General features: G+C 53.8%; 1 long non-coding RNA gene across 16 annotated transcripts in view; it reads left to right on the forward strand.

Moving 5' to 3' along the window:
- The window catches only part of LOC140631111 (uncharacterized), a 167494-nt gene that overhangs the window by 103161 nt on the left and 51637 nt on the right, over positions 1-12696 (forward strand). For 14 of the 16 annotated variants that reach the window (XR_012028771.1, XR_012028753.1, XR_012028752.1 and 11 more), the window contains 2 exons: positions 6897-7505; positions 8773-9075. This is a non-coding gene — a long non-coding RNA (uncharacterized lncRNA). The remainder of the gene's footprint in view (positions 1-6896; positions 7506-8772; positions 9076-12696) is intronic. The other 2 variants (XR_012028755.1, XR_012028757.1) reach the window with 2 other exon arrangements.

Genomic DNA, 12696 nt, shown 5'->3' on the forward strand with positions numbered 1-12696 from the left:
AGCTTCTTGCTTTGCTAGGAAGCTCTGTTGAGAAGTGAGTGGACCATTTATAACTGAGGGGGGCTATGCAGGGTTGGGGGGCACATGATGGGTGGGAGCTCTGGAACCGACAGTGAACCCAGTGGTGGACTCTAGCCCAGGGCCCCTTGGACACGCCTGAGGCTACTGCCTCCAAATTGAAGGCTGGCTCCGGCACTGAGGCTGGAAGCCCACGGCGGGGCAGGACAGGGCCAGGGTGCCCTCTGAGTCCCAGCTCCAAATCCCTCATTCACCAATAGCTGAGAGAACTCTGTGGAGAGGCATGGGTTTTGGCCCTGGGGAGGGGAGTTCAGGTCCCAGCTGGGGACATGGTCCTGTCCCCGGCTTCTCTGGGCCTCAGCATCCTTGTCTGTGAGGAGTGGGGTGCCAATACCGTGTGGGGCATCTGTGAACCCATGTGTGGAAGTGCCTGGCACATAGGGTAAGCTCCCCTCCTCCTGTGTTCCCCCCAGGCTGTCCTGGAACTTTCCAGACTAGGTAAACAAGGACTGTAGGAGTGCTTCCTCTGGCTGGCACAACCCATGGAGACTTTGGGAGACACAGCTTTGCACGCCTACCCCCCTCCTATGTCTGAATCACAGGCAGGCTCACCTGGCCAGCTGTGGCCCAGGGAGTCACCACTTGCCACCCGTATGGCTGTGTGCTCTCCTTCACCTGTGGTGGCCACCTGGGTGCCAAGATTTTCGACCAGGGGTCAGGAGCAGTTTCTGTGGTCTCCCTGACACCCAGCCAGGCAGGGGCTGCAGAGCCCATAGAACAGTGCCTGTGTCTGTGCAAGGAAATTGTCTCCTGGACGAGATTTGAGCCTTGTGGGGTGGAGAATGTCAGGTGAAGTACCCGTCTATGCTCGTGGGTAGGTGGAGCGTTCCCAGTCGGCCTCCATGCCCAGGAGGGAAGGCATCACGTAAGCTCTCCTGCCTTCCCACCCTCAAGTCCCACTGTTTGAGAGTCTCCCTGTTGGAATAAGCGCTGGCTTCTCTTAGCAGCACCTTGATGTTTGTCCTGAGGTGGTGGTCACATGCCACCCGCTCATTTTCTAGATGAGGAGACCAAGGCCCAGGGGGACACTGTGGGGGTGGGGGTGGGAGAACAGAGCAATTAATTCAGCAAATGCATGTTGAGCACTCCTTGTGCACCAGGTGTCACCAGCCACGTGCCAGGCACTGGTGGGTCCTGGGATCTGGGTTGGGGAAGCCTTAGGCTTGCCCTGGACGAGGACACGTGGCTGTATCAGAATGTCCCAGTGGAAGGCCTGGGTGGCTCAGTGGTTGAGCATCTGCCTCCAGCTCAGGGTGTGGTCCTGGGGTCCTGGGATCCAGTCCCGCATTGGGCTCCCCTTGGGGAGCCTGCTTCTCCCTCTGCCTATGTCTCTGCCTCTCTCTCTCTCTGTCTCTCATGAAGAAATAAATAAAATCTTTAAAAAAAAAAAAAAAAAAAAAAGAACATCCCAGGACCTGGAGCTTCGGAGGGCTGAGTGGAGGGAGTGAGGCAGGAAGAAGAGGCTGGCCTAGGCTGTGGATTCCCAGGATGGCGGCAGCTCTCCCAGGTCAGCCTGTTGTCCCACCTCGGGGCTGTGACACCTGGGGTGGGAGACAGCCTCTTGAGCAGCCTTCCTGTTTGTGTCTGTGTGTGTGTTTAATATTTTATTTATTTATTCATGAGAGAGAGAGAGAGAGAGGCAGAGACACAGGCAGAGGGAGAAGCAGGCTCCCTGCGAGGAGCCCGATGTAGAACTTGATCCCAGGACCCGGGATCACAACCTGGGCCAAAGGCAGATGCTCAACCACTGAGCCACCCAGGTGACCCGTGTTTGTGTTTTTAAAATCTGCTATGAAGTGATTGCATAGCACGGAATCCGTAGGGTTGTTACGAGTTCATATATGAAGTGTTGAGAGTAGTGTCTGATATACAGTAAGTGCCACGTAAGTGCTTGCCATTATCATTGTGGCAGCTGCTTCCCTGGGCTTTGGTGCCTTTGGTTTGGTGCGTTGATCAGATACCTTCCTCCCTGGAAAGTGGCTGGAGAGGAACAGCTGTGGAGGAGACTGAGGTTGGGGCAGGGTGGGGGGGGGGCAGTTGCTTGCTCTCTGTCCTCTGCCCAGACTTGGGCAAAGGGAAAACTGGTCAGGACCCAGCCATAGTCTGGCCAGGATTGGCCACTGCCTCTGGGGACACAGAGCTGCCTGGGCTGGGGAAGAATGGGCCTGCGAATGGGATGGGGAGCCCCAGTGATTCTTTTGAAGTTACAAAAGCATCTATGCTCCATGCTATAAGTTTTTTTTTTTTTTAAATTTATTTATGATAGTCACACAGAGAGAGAGAGAGAGAGGCAGAGACATAGGCAGAGGGAGAAGCAGGCTCCATGCACCAGGAGCCCGACGTGGGATTCGATCCCAGGTCTCCAGGATCGCGCCCTGGGCCAAAGGCAGGCACTAAACCGCTGCGCCACCCAGGGATCCCTCCATGCTATAAGTTTTAAGAAACATATAAAATAAGCAATGAAAGTCCCTCTCTAAAACACTTTCAACCCCTTAACCGCCCTCAACTCCTTTTCCAAAACCTACTCCTCAAGATTAAGCACCACTAACAATCTACCCCGCATCCTTTCTAGACCTTTTATGTTTGATAATAATGTAAATATGCTCACATAAATACCCTTTTTGTTTACAACAACAAAAAAGGGAAGACGGTTACCTAATGTCACACATTATTCTGCAGCCTGACTTTTCCCACTTCACGAAGCATCTTAGAAATCCTGCCATGTCACACATATGGGCTCCTCCGTTGTCTTTACTGCGGCTAAGACTTCACAGCGTAGCTAACCAGGATTTATTTCACCATTTCTCCCGTAATGGACATTCTGGTGGTTTCCAATTTTTTGCTATTACTAATAGTGCTGCCTGAAACATCCATGTACATACATCTTGTGTCTGCCTGCAAGTTTTTCTGAGGCTAAATTCCCTAAGAGGAATTGCAGAGTGGAAGGGAATGTGCATTTAAAATCACCAGGGTGAACAAGTGGGCATCTTTAGGGTTTCCTCTTGCAAACACCCATGTGTGTACCTGCCTGTTCAGGGACCAGAGCCCTGTCGTGTGGGGAGCTCGGTGCCTGTAACCCACGTCCCCATGCTGTCTCAAGGCTGGGGGGACCTAGCACACTTACTGCCCTCTGCCTCCCTCACGGGAGGCCTCAGCGCTGCCCCACTCTCTTACTAAATGTTCCCAGTCCATTCATTTCCTCTCTCTCTCTCTTTCTCTCTCTTCTACAATCGTTCTGTACCTTCACTCTTGCTGGAGCCTCCCTCTTCACTCTTGGCTAATGACCTCATTTCCCAGGTCTCTGAGAGAAGAGAAGCCACCAGGAGAGAATGTTCATGATTGCCTGCACCTGCCCACCTGCCCGCCTGCATCAGTGCCAGCGTCTCCTATCTCTTTCCTGGGCTAGGGCAGCCCTTCTCATCTACACAACCAGATCTTTAAAGAAAAAAATTATTACCGAGATATAATTACAAAGCATAAAATCCACCCTTTTAAAATGTGCAATTCAGCAGTTTGTAGCGTAGTCACAGAGTCCTGTAACCATCACCCCTACCTAATTCCAGAACATCCCAAGTGCAATAGCAGCCACTCCCCGCTCTCCGTCTCCACAGCCCGTGGCAAACACCAATCTACTGTCTGCGTGGGGAAGCCTGGTCTCTGCGAAGTCACCTGCTCTGGACATTTCACATAAACAGTCATACAAGATGTAGCCTTTTGTATTTGGCTTCTTTCACTGAGCATCACGTTGCCGAGGTGCCTCCCTGCCGTAGCCCTGTACTGGTACTTCTTTCCTTTTTCTGAGCAAATGCTGTTCCATGGTGTGGATAAGACGGTGTTTTGTCTGTCCCCTTGTTAGGTGATGGACGGTTGGGTTACCACTTTTTGGCGTGAACAGTGTTGCTATGAACATCTGTGTACACCTTTTCATGTGGCCATATGTCTTTCTCTCTCTTGGGTATACCTGGGAGTTGGAATTGCCAGGCGTATGCTAACTCCGTGTTTAACTTCCTAAGGAAACCACCCAACTGCTTTCCAAAGTGGCTGCACCATTTTTTTTTTTATTTTTAAAAGCTTGCCTTTAAAAAAAAAAAAGATTTATTTATTTTATTTATTTATGATAGACATAGAGAGAGAGAGAGAGAGGCAGAGACACAGGAGGAGGGAGAAGCAGGCTCCATGCAGGGAGCCCGACGTGGGACTCGATCCAAGGACTCCAGGATCGCGCCCTGGGCCAAAGGCAGGCGCTAAACTGCTGAGCCACCCAGGGATCCACGACTGCACCATTTTATATGCCCCCCAGCAGCATACAAGGGGTTCGATTTCTCCAGGTCCTCACCCACACGTATTACTGTGTTTTTGATTCTAGCCATTGTGGGGCAGGGGAGGGGAGGCAGATGTGAAGTGCTATCTCATTGGCATGAACAACTGGATCTCATTCCTTTTCACCTGCTCGAGGACAGTGCTCTCGTGACTCATCCCTATCTCTCTTCCCATAGCTTTTCCCCTTTCTCCCCAGTTACGCCCGTCGCTGTCAAGCAAATTCTTATTTTTCTCACCTTAAAAAAAAAACTCAGGGTGGCTCAGTTGGTTTAGCATCTGCCTTTGGCTCAGGTCATGATCTCAGGGTCCTGGGATGGAGCCCAGATTGAGCTCCCTGCTCAGTGTGGAGTCTGCTTCTCCCTCTCCCTCTGCTACTCCCCCGGCTTGTGCCCTCTTTCTCCCTTTCTCTGAAACATAAATCCTTGAAAAACCCAACCAAACCTCTTGACCCCATCTCTTCTCCAGCTACCTTTAAAAGAATTTAAATATTTTATTTATTTATTTATTTGGGAGACAGTGCACATGAGCAGAGGACAGAGGGAGAGGGAGAGGGAGAAGCAGGCTCCCTGTTGGGCAGGGAGCCTGTTGCGGGGCTCTATCCCAGGACCCCAGGATCATGACCTGAGCTGAAGGCAGACACATAACCGACCACCCACTAAGCCACCCAGTTGCCCCTCCAGCTACATTTTCATCTCTTGCCTCCCTTTTATAAAAAACAAAACAAAACAAAACAAAACAAAACACCACCAAAAGATTGTCTCAGCTTGTTCCCGGTTTCTCTCCTTTCATTCCTGCTTGTACTTCCTCCTAGAGGCTTTTGTCCCCACCCTGTCACCAGAACCATTCCTCTCAGGGTCACTGTTGCTCTCTGCGTTACAGAAGCCAGTAGACTGTCCTCAGCCCTGACTTGATGATCAGCAGCTTTTGACATGGTGGCTCACTCCATCCTCTTTCTTGATGTGGGTTCTGGTACACCAGCCTTCCCGGAGGACCCCCTACCCCCTTCGCTGCCTCGGCCTCCTCCCTCCTCTTCCCCCTCCTCACTCTCTTGTGCTTTTCTGCAGCACTTCCCGATGATTCTGAGAAGCTGAGCGCTCCCTGGCTCTGTCCCTGGTCCCTTCCCTTTTCTTTCAACCCACCTGGATCTCATCCAGTCTTATGGCTTTAAATGTCACCCAAATGCTGATGACTTTCAGATTACAGCTCTAGGCAGCCCCCCTGCCCCCACCCAGCTCCAAACCCCTTCATCCCACCCCCTGTTAATAGGCAGCTCTGACCTGGCAAGTACTGAACTCCCGGTTCCTCCCACCAAGTCCACCAATTCCAAGTCTCAGTAAGGACAGCACTGGTCTCTCTGTGGTTTAGGTCAGACCCTTGGATCAACCTTGCCTCCTCTTTTTCTCACATCCCAGCAATTCTTGCCGCTCCTCCCCACCCATTGCCTCATGTTCCCCCTGGGGACCAAGCTGCCACCATCTCCCGCTTGGGGCTTATAGAGGCCTCTTCACGGTGTCCTTGTTTCCACCCATGGTTGCTCACCCAGAGAGATCCTTTTAAAGTTTTGTTTATTTATTTGAGGGAGGGAGAGAGGGAGGAGGAGGAGGAGGAGGAGGAGAAGGAGGAGGAGGAGGAGAGAGAGCTAGAGCACAGGAGGAGGGGGAGAGGGAGAGAGAGAAAATCTCAAGCAGACTCCCTGCTGAGTACAGGGCCTGATGTGGGGCTCCATCTCACGACCCTGGGATCATGACCTGAGCCAGAATCAGCAGTTGGAGGCTTAACCAATTGAGTCGCCCCACCTCCAGGAGCCTCCAGAAGATCTTTTTAAAATGCAAGTTGCATTATGCCAGTCTTCTGCTCAGAACGCTGCAGTGAAGCCCCATTTTGCAGGATCAAAGTCCCTGCAAGTGGCCTCTGAGGTCCTACAGGCTCTGGTCCCGCCTCCTACCACTGTCCTGGCCCCCTCCTTTAATCCTCCCTGGTCCTTTTCTGTTCTTCAGACACAACAGGCACGTGTTGTTTCTTCTGTCTAGAATGTTCCTGCCCAGAAACCCACAGGGCTCTCTCCTCATCTCCTCCCAGACTAGTCTCTGAGATCATGTCTGACCACTCTCCCTACAGTCACAACCCCCAGGGGCACTCCCCACCTGCTTCCTGATTTCTACCCGCCCCCCCAAGCTTCCCCGGGTCACATACTGTATGCTGTATGTGTTGGCCTTATGAATTATTTGTTTCCCTTCTAGACTGTGAGCACCGTAAAGGCAGGGCTTTTCGTCTGTTTTGTTCACTGCTGTATACGCAGCCTCTGAAATAATGCCCGTCACACAGTAGGTGCTGAATAAGCCTTTGTCCAATGGATGACTGGATGCCAATGGTCTGGAAGTTCTTGCAGACACTGAAGGACGGCCCCTCCCTGCTATGCCATGTGCAGCTAACAGGTGGCACTGTGACCACAGAAATGGCAGGCTCCTCAGCCACTTTTTTTTTTTTTTTTTTTCCAGAAATGCACTGTTCTAGACGCCCCTGCTTCGGAGGTCGACTGCCGAAAAGTGTGTATGACACAGTATGTGCTTCCAGGCCAGTCTGGTGCCTGTTTCTGGAGGGATTCCAGAGGCCCTGTCATTATTTCTGGGCTGAAGAAGTTGCCCAATCTGCCTTCCCCTTCCAGCTCTAGGCCTAGGCGACGGTGAGGTGTAGGGGCCAGGCAGCCAGCTTTATGGTCACTGGCAACCGGGTGGATTTGGCGAGACCCCGGGGAATCTTTCAGAGCCCTGGCAGAGGGGAGGGCTTCCACCACCTGCCTGCTCCCTGCTCTCACCCATGGGACCTGTCCCACTGTTCCCAGGCACCCTTGTGCACCAGGGTCTGTCCAGCCCTGACCATTGTCTGCAGTCAGAGAGCCCTTCTTTTTCTCCTTGGGAGGTGAGGCAAGCTAAGGCTTCCTAGCCCTGCCTTCCTGCTGCTTCTCACCAATGACATGTAGAGGTGTGAGCGAGGACCCTGGACTCAGATCAGGACCCGATCCTGGCTCTGCCATTTGCCAGCTGGGTGATCTTGGCCAAGTGCTGAACCTGTTTGTCACCTGTCCAACGGGAGAGACGTGTCTGCAGGTTAGATGCTTGTCACACACCTGTCTGGTTCTGGGCTGAGGCAGACTGGTGCTCTCAGTAAGCACTGTTCCCACCTTGAAGGCAGGTAGTGGGGGACTGACCCGGCCCCGAAATCAGCCTAGGAGAGAGAGGGCAGGTGGCTCGGCCATTCATTGTTCATTCACTTATTCTAACAGCTGTGCAGTGTGCCTCCCGTATACCTTGGGCTGTATAGGTCATGGGACCAAAAAAATAATTTGCTCCAACATTCAAGGAGCTAAGTATTAGTGGAAGAGACAGGACTATGTGTAAAAAAGTTAAATAACAAATATGAGATGGAGCACAAGAGATGTCAGCAGGCTCTTCACAATGCATTGCCCAGTGAGCAGGACAGACCAGAAATGCTGAGGAACTGAGGCTGTTGTAGTCTGGTGAGGCCATTGCAGGCTTGGGGGTGGCGGGGAGGGGGTGGCAGGCAGACGGAGGCCATGGCTGTGACCCTGGCTTTGGAGGGAACCAGCCTGTGATGATGTCTGCCCTCCCACCTTTACGTCTTCTCCCCATGGCCAGGTCAGGGTCCAGTTTCTAGTTTCCATGGGTCAGGCTGGAGATGTCCTGCTGCCTGCCCAGGGCTGTGACTGGTGTCAGCTGAGGCCACCTGGAGTTGGACGTAGCCCTAACCTACGGTTCTAAGGATGGGGCTGCTGTGGACAGACACAGAGCACAGCAGGATGATGTCCTGAGCAAAGGGCAGCCTGGTCCCACTGAGGCTTGGTGGAGGTGGTGGGGGAGGCGGGGAAGGAGTCACCATGAGGATGGGGAGCTCCTCCCTTGGGGGAGGGTATCCATTATGATACCTCAGATGCTGGAGCTGTTGCCCTCTTGCAGGGAGTGTGACCAGGGGCATGTCCATCCCACAAAGTCCTGTGTAACCTTTAGAAAACAAAACCATTAAGAGCCGGTGAAAGCCGCCCTGTGGAGTGGAGGATGGATGAAAGCAGGGGTCCTGAGCACTGTCTCCTGGGGAGACCTCCACGGCTGCATCTAAGAATCCTGTGGGCCCTCCCCTTCCCCAACACATACCCAAGGCAGGAAGCCTTTGTACCCTGGGGTTAGCATTTCGGAGGGCAGAAATAGTTACACCCGCATCCAGCCCTTCCTCCTGTCTCAGAACCTGTGGTCCTCCATCCCTGCCAACGGCCAAGTCCAGCCTGTACCCGGCTTTCTATGCCAGACCATGGACTTGCCGCCACCGACCTTCTTCCTACCTTCCCCCTCCCTTATCCAGGTGCTGGCGGTGTCCCTGAGGCAACAGCGGAAGCACCAGGGAAGGAGCCAGGAGCCCTGCTGTCCCCTCGCTGACCTCCAGGCCCCTGCACCTGTCACAGCTCTCTTCCCAGAGCATCTGGGCTCCGTGGTTCCCTCCTGCTGGGGAGGCTGCCCTCCACGTGGGCACAGAGGCTGCCCTGGGCCTGGAGCGCCGGCTGCCGCTGCCCCTCTCCCTGCCAGCCTGGGCCTGGAGCTGCTGCCCTGCCCAGCTGCCTGCCTGGCACAGAGGAGCTCGCCGGACCCTCTGGGGCAGCGGCGGGAGGTGAGTCTGTTTACTCCACCGCCCCACTCTCCCATGACACAAAGCGGAGCACTCACTTAGATTAATTAATCTGCTGCCCAGCCTGCTCCTCCAACCCATCTTTTATTCATGGACACGCAGCGTTCTTCGCTTTACCAGGACACGGGCATCAATATTTTATCCTGGCTTCGCTTGCCAGCTCCCCACTCCCTCCTTCCCGTTTCCTGGGGGCTCTAGGACCCTGAAGGCTGGGCATGCTGGTCTAGCCCAGGGCAGCAGCACGGTTGCCCCTGCTGCATCTCAGGCCCCTTACCTGCCCCTGTGCCAGTGGCGTGGTTGGCAGAGTCAGGCCTGACCCAGAAGCATCTCAGAGCCAGTGAGCTGGAGGGGTAGAGGAATCAGAGGGCCGAGCCCAGAGCGAGCATCTGGCCTCAGCATTCTGAAGGGCGGAAGTACATAAGCCCTGGGAGGGTGTGTGGCTCTGCAGCTGGCACAGCAGACCTGTTAGCGTATTTTCTGGGTAACAAATTTGTCGCCAGGATGGGAGATGAAGGTTGTGTGGGGCCAGGCATAGATCTGGTCACATAGGAAGTGCTCATTTTTCTTCCCCTTTTAGACCAGGCCATCTTAGTCATTTTTCATTTTTTTCCATCTACCTGCCACCCGCCCCCTTTCCCCTGCCTCAGCAGTTGAACGAAAGACTATTTGAAGGAACAAAGTGGTGCCGGTGATCAGGAGCACTGGTGCACCTCGCAGCCAGCTTGTAGTCCTTCTTGCTTCATTGGCTCAGGGCTCTCCAGGCTGGCAAGGAGGCACTCAGGACTGTGGGGGCTGAACTTCCCATCTGGAGGGGCCCTAAACCAGGATCCCAGCCTGGGGCTCTCAACCTGAGGTCCGTGGAGGGCCGCTTGGAGGGTTATGGCCCTTGAGACACAAAATCAAGCAAGTGTGAGTGTGTGTGTGAGTGAGTATGGGTGTGGCAGTACTGGGGTGGGTGCTGGGTGGTCACAAAGGGATATGTTGCAGTCCTGCCCTGGAGAGCGTGTAGCCGGGATGGAAGCATTGACACTCAGGTGGCCCTTGGGCAGGCTGTCGCGCTGACTTTTATCTCAATGTGGCCTCATGGTCGAGGGCGTCTCCTGTGCTGAGCCCAGTCTGGGGGGTTGCTCTGAACACAGCTTGTGCCGTGGGTGGAGGGGATGAGAAGCCATGCACCAAACCCCCAAATCCCCCGTGTTTGGTGTGGAGGCTCCCTGAGGGCCCTGCGAGACACCCCACTCCCTTCCTTTCCTCATACCCCATCCCTGATCCATCAGGACATCCTGCCTGCTAAACCCCCAAATCCATCTGGAATCCGAGCACTTCCACCGTCTGCTGCCACCCTGTCTGTGCCCACTCTGTGTGTGGCCTCTGCACGGCCTCCTGCCCTGCCCATGTCCCTCTGCGGTCTCTGCTCAGCACAGTCACTCTGACCCCACCTGGCCGCAGCTGCTCTGCGGCCTTCCCAGCTCGTGCCTGGCTCATGCGTGCTGGCCACCTTGACCCCACATGCCTGCGGGCTCCACCTGGGGCCTCTGAGCTCTTACTTTCCCCAGGTGGCCTCCTGGCACACTGTGTCACCTCCCTCAAGTCTCTGCGGAAATGTCACTCTAGCCCATCCCTCAACCATCTTTTTCCTCCCTGATCCGTGTCCCCTTGTACCAGACCAGTGACTCAGCTATGTCTCTTCACCGTTTGTCTCCTGCCATGCAGTGGAAGCTCCCTGAGGGTAGGGATTTCTATATCTCGTTCACTGATCTGTGCTAGAGTTGTGCTCATGAGCAGGAGCTAGCGGGGTGAATGAATGAATGAATAGTGAATGAATGAATGAATTCCCCACCACATTACTCCATGGCCCGTTTAGGACAGCCCACAGATGATACTGTTTTGTCCTCAGGCCTAAGTACCAGAAGAACCTTAGCTTGTGTTGAGACACCAGTGTTCATTCATTTATTTATTCAGTGTATTTATTGAGCACTTACTATGTGCCGGATCCCATCCCACATGCTGTGGAGACCACAATGAATAAAATAGGGCAACACCTCCTGTTTTCCTGTGCTAAGTGTTTATCTCACGGATCCTAAGGGGCTCGTCACAGATCTTGTTAGTCTTCCCTTCTGGGAATGGTTTTGGCTGCCCCCATGCCCAGCGCTAATTTTGTGAAATTTTCTGAGTACTAAAGCTGCCCCTCTGAGCTCACCTTGTTATTCTATTTTTCTTCTCCTTGTGTCTCAACTGTTTTTAATAGAAAATGGAATGTTTCTGGCCCAGAAGTCTGAGAAGCTGCTGGGGACCCAGGTTTTCTCAGGTCTCTCTCTGGAGTCTCTCTCGGACACTACCTGTGAACACTATCGCCTCCATCTCTGGGGCTTTGCCACCTGCCTCCTCCTTGTGTCACTTGTGGACCAGCTTCCCCATCCCGTGGCTGAAGATGAGGCCCCGCCACTCTTTTGCTTTGAGGAAATGGTCCATTTATATGTTTAATCTTATTTTTTAAAAAAGATTTTATTTATTTGAGAGAAGGAGAGAGCAAGCACGAGCAGTGCAGGGGAGGATGGGAGAGAGAGAGGTAGGCTCCCCACTAGCAGGGAGCCCTATGCGGGGCTCAGTCCCAGGACCCCAGGATCATGACCTGACCTGAAGGCAGATGCTTTCTTTCAAAGTGCTTCAAGATCTTGTGGCAGCATAGTGGATGCCTGTAGAGGTGTGTGTGGGGTGGGGGCTGGGGCAGGGCTAGCTCTGACCAGAGGACGGAGTAGAGATGGAAAATACCCCAGAGAGAACAAGAGGAGGGTGACAGACGTCCTGCGTGGGGGGACAGTCCTTTGTTGCTACTCCTCCTGACAGGCCCTCTTTAAGAGTCAGCATGATTTGATCAGCCTCAGACAGACTTTTATCACCAGTCTGCTGTCTCTTGATAAGTTCCTTCTCCCTGGCCCTGCCTAGACAGTCTTGGACTTCACAGCCTCATTTGCAGATAAAGTCACTGCCCCTTTGGCTGTTGGCCTCCTATCACAGTGGCTGGGGCGACCCCTGCATCCGAAGTTTGGTGCCAGAAGGGATGGATGCGTATGGGGGAGGCAGGAGCAATTGGCACAGAGGGCCAGAAGCAGGGGACACTCAAGGTGGCGTGGTTGGATGGCTGGGGTGGGGTGTGGGGTGGAAGGAACCAGGCAGAGGTGCTGCCCAAACAGCCGTGTGCCACAGGCATGCCTATGTCTCTCTCCCTTGAACCCTCCCTGCCACCGTCAGTACCTTGGCTTTGTGCCACACTAACCAGACAGTTGAGGGTAGGGGAGCAGGTGTGACCAAGAGAGCAGGGGACTTTGGCCTGAAAGCTAGAGGCAGAGGCATGCCCACCCTCCCTGGATCTGGAGTTCTCACTCTGACCCTTAGCCCCACCTCACTCCATGGTTCCCCTGCCCCCTGGGTTTAAGAAGAGGAGCCTACAGTAGGGGAGGCAGCTTCCTTGGTGCCAGCACTGGGGGTGTAAGGCGTAGTGGCCAACTGGTCATGTGCCTTTGAACAAGTTCTGTGGCTTCTCTGTGTCTCAGTTTCCCCATCTGCATATTAGAAAAAATAGTACCTATCCCACAGGATTGT

This window comes from Canis lupus, chromosome 3 (assembly GCF_048164855.1).
Source record: "Canis lupus baileyi chromosome 3, mCanLup2.hap1, whole genome shotgun sequence".
Classification (NCBI taxonomy): Eukaryota; Metazoa; Chordata; class Mammalia; order Carnivora; family Canidae; genus Canis; species Canis lupus.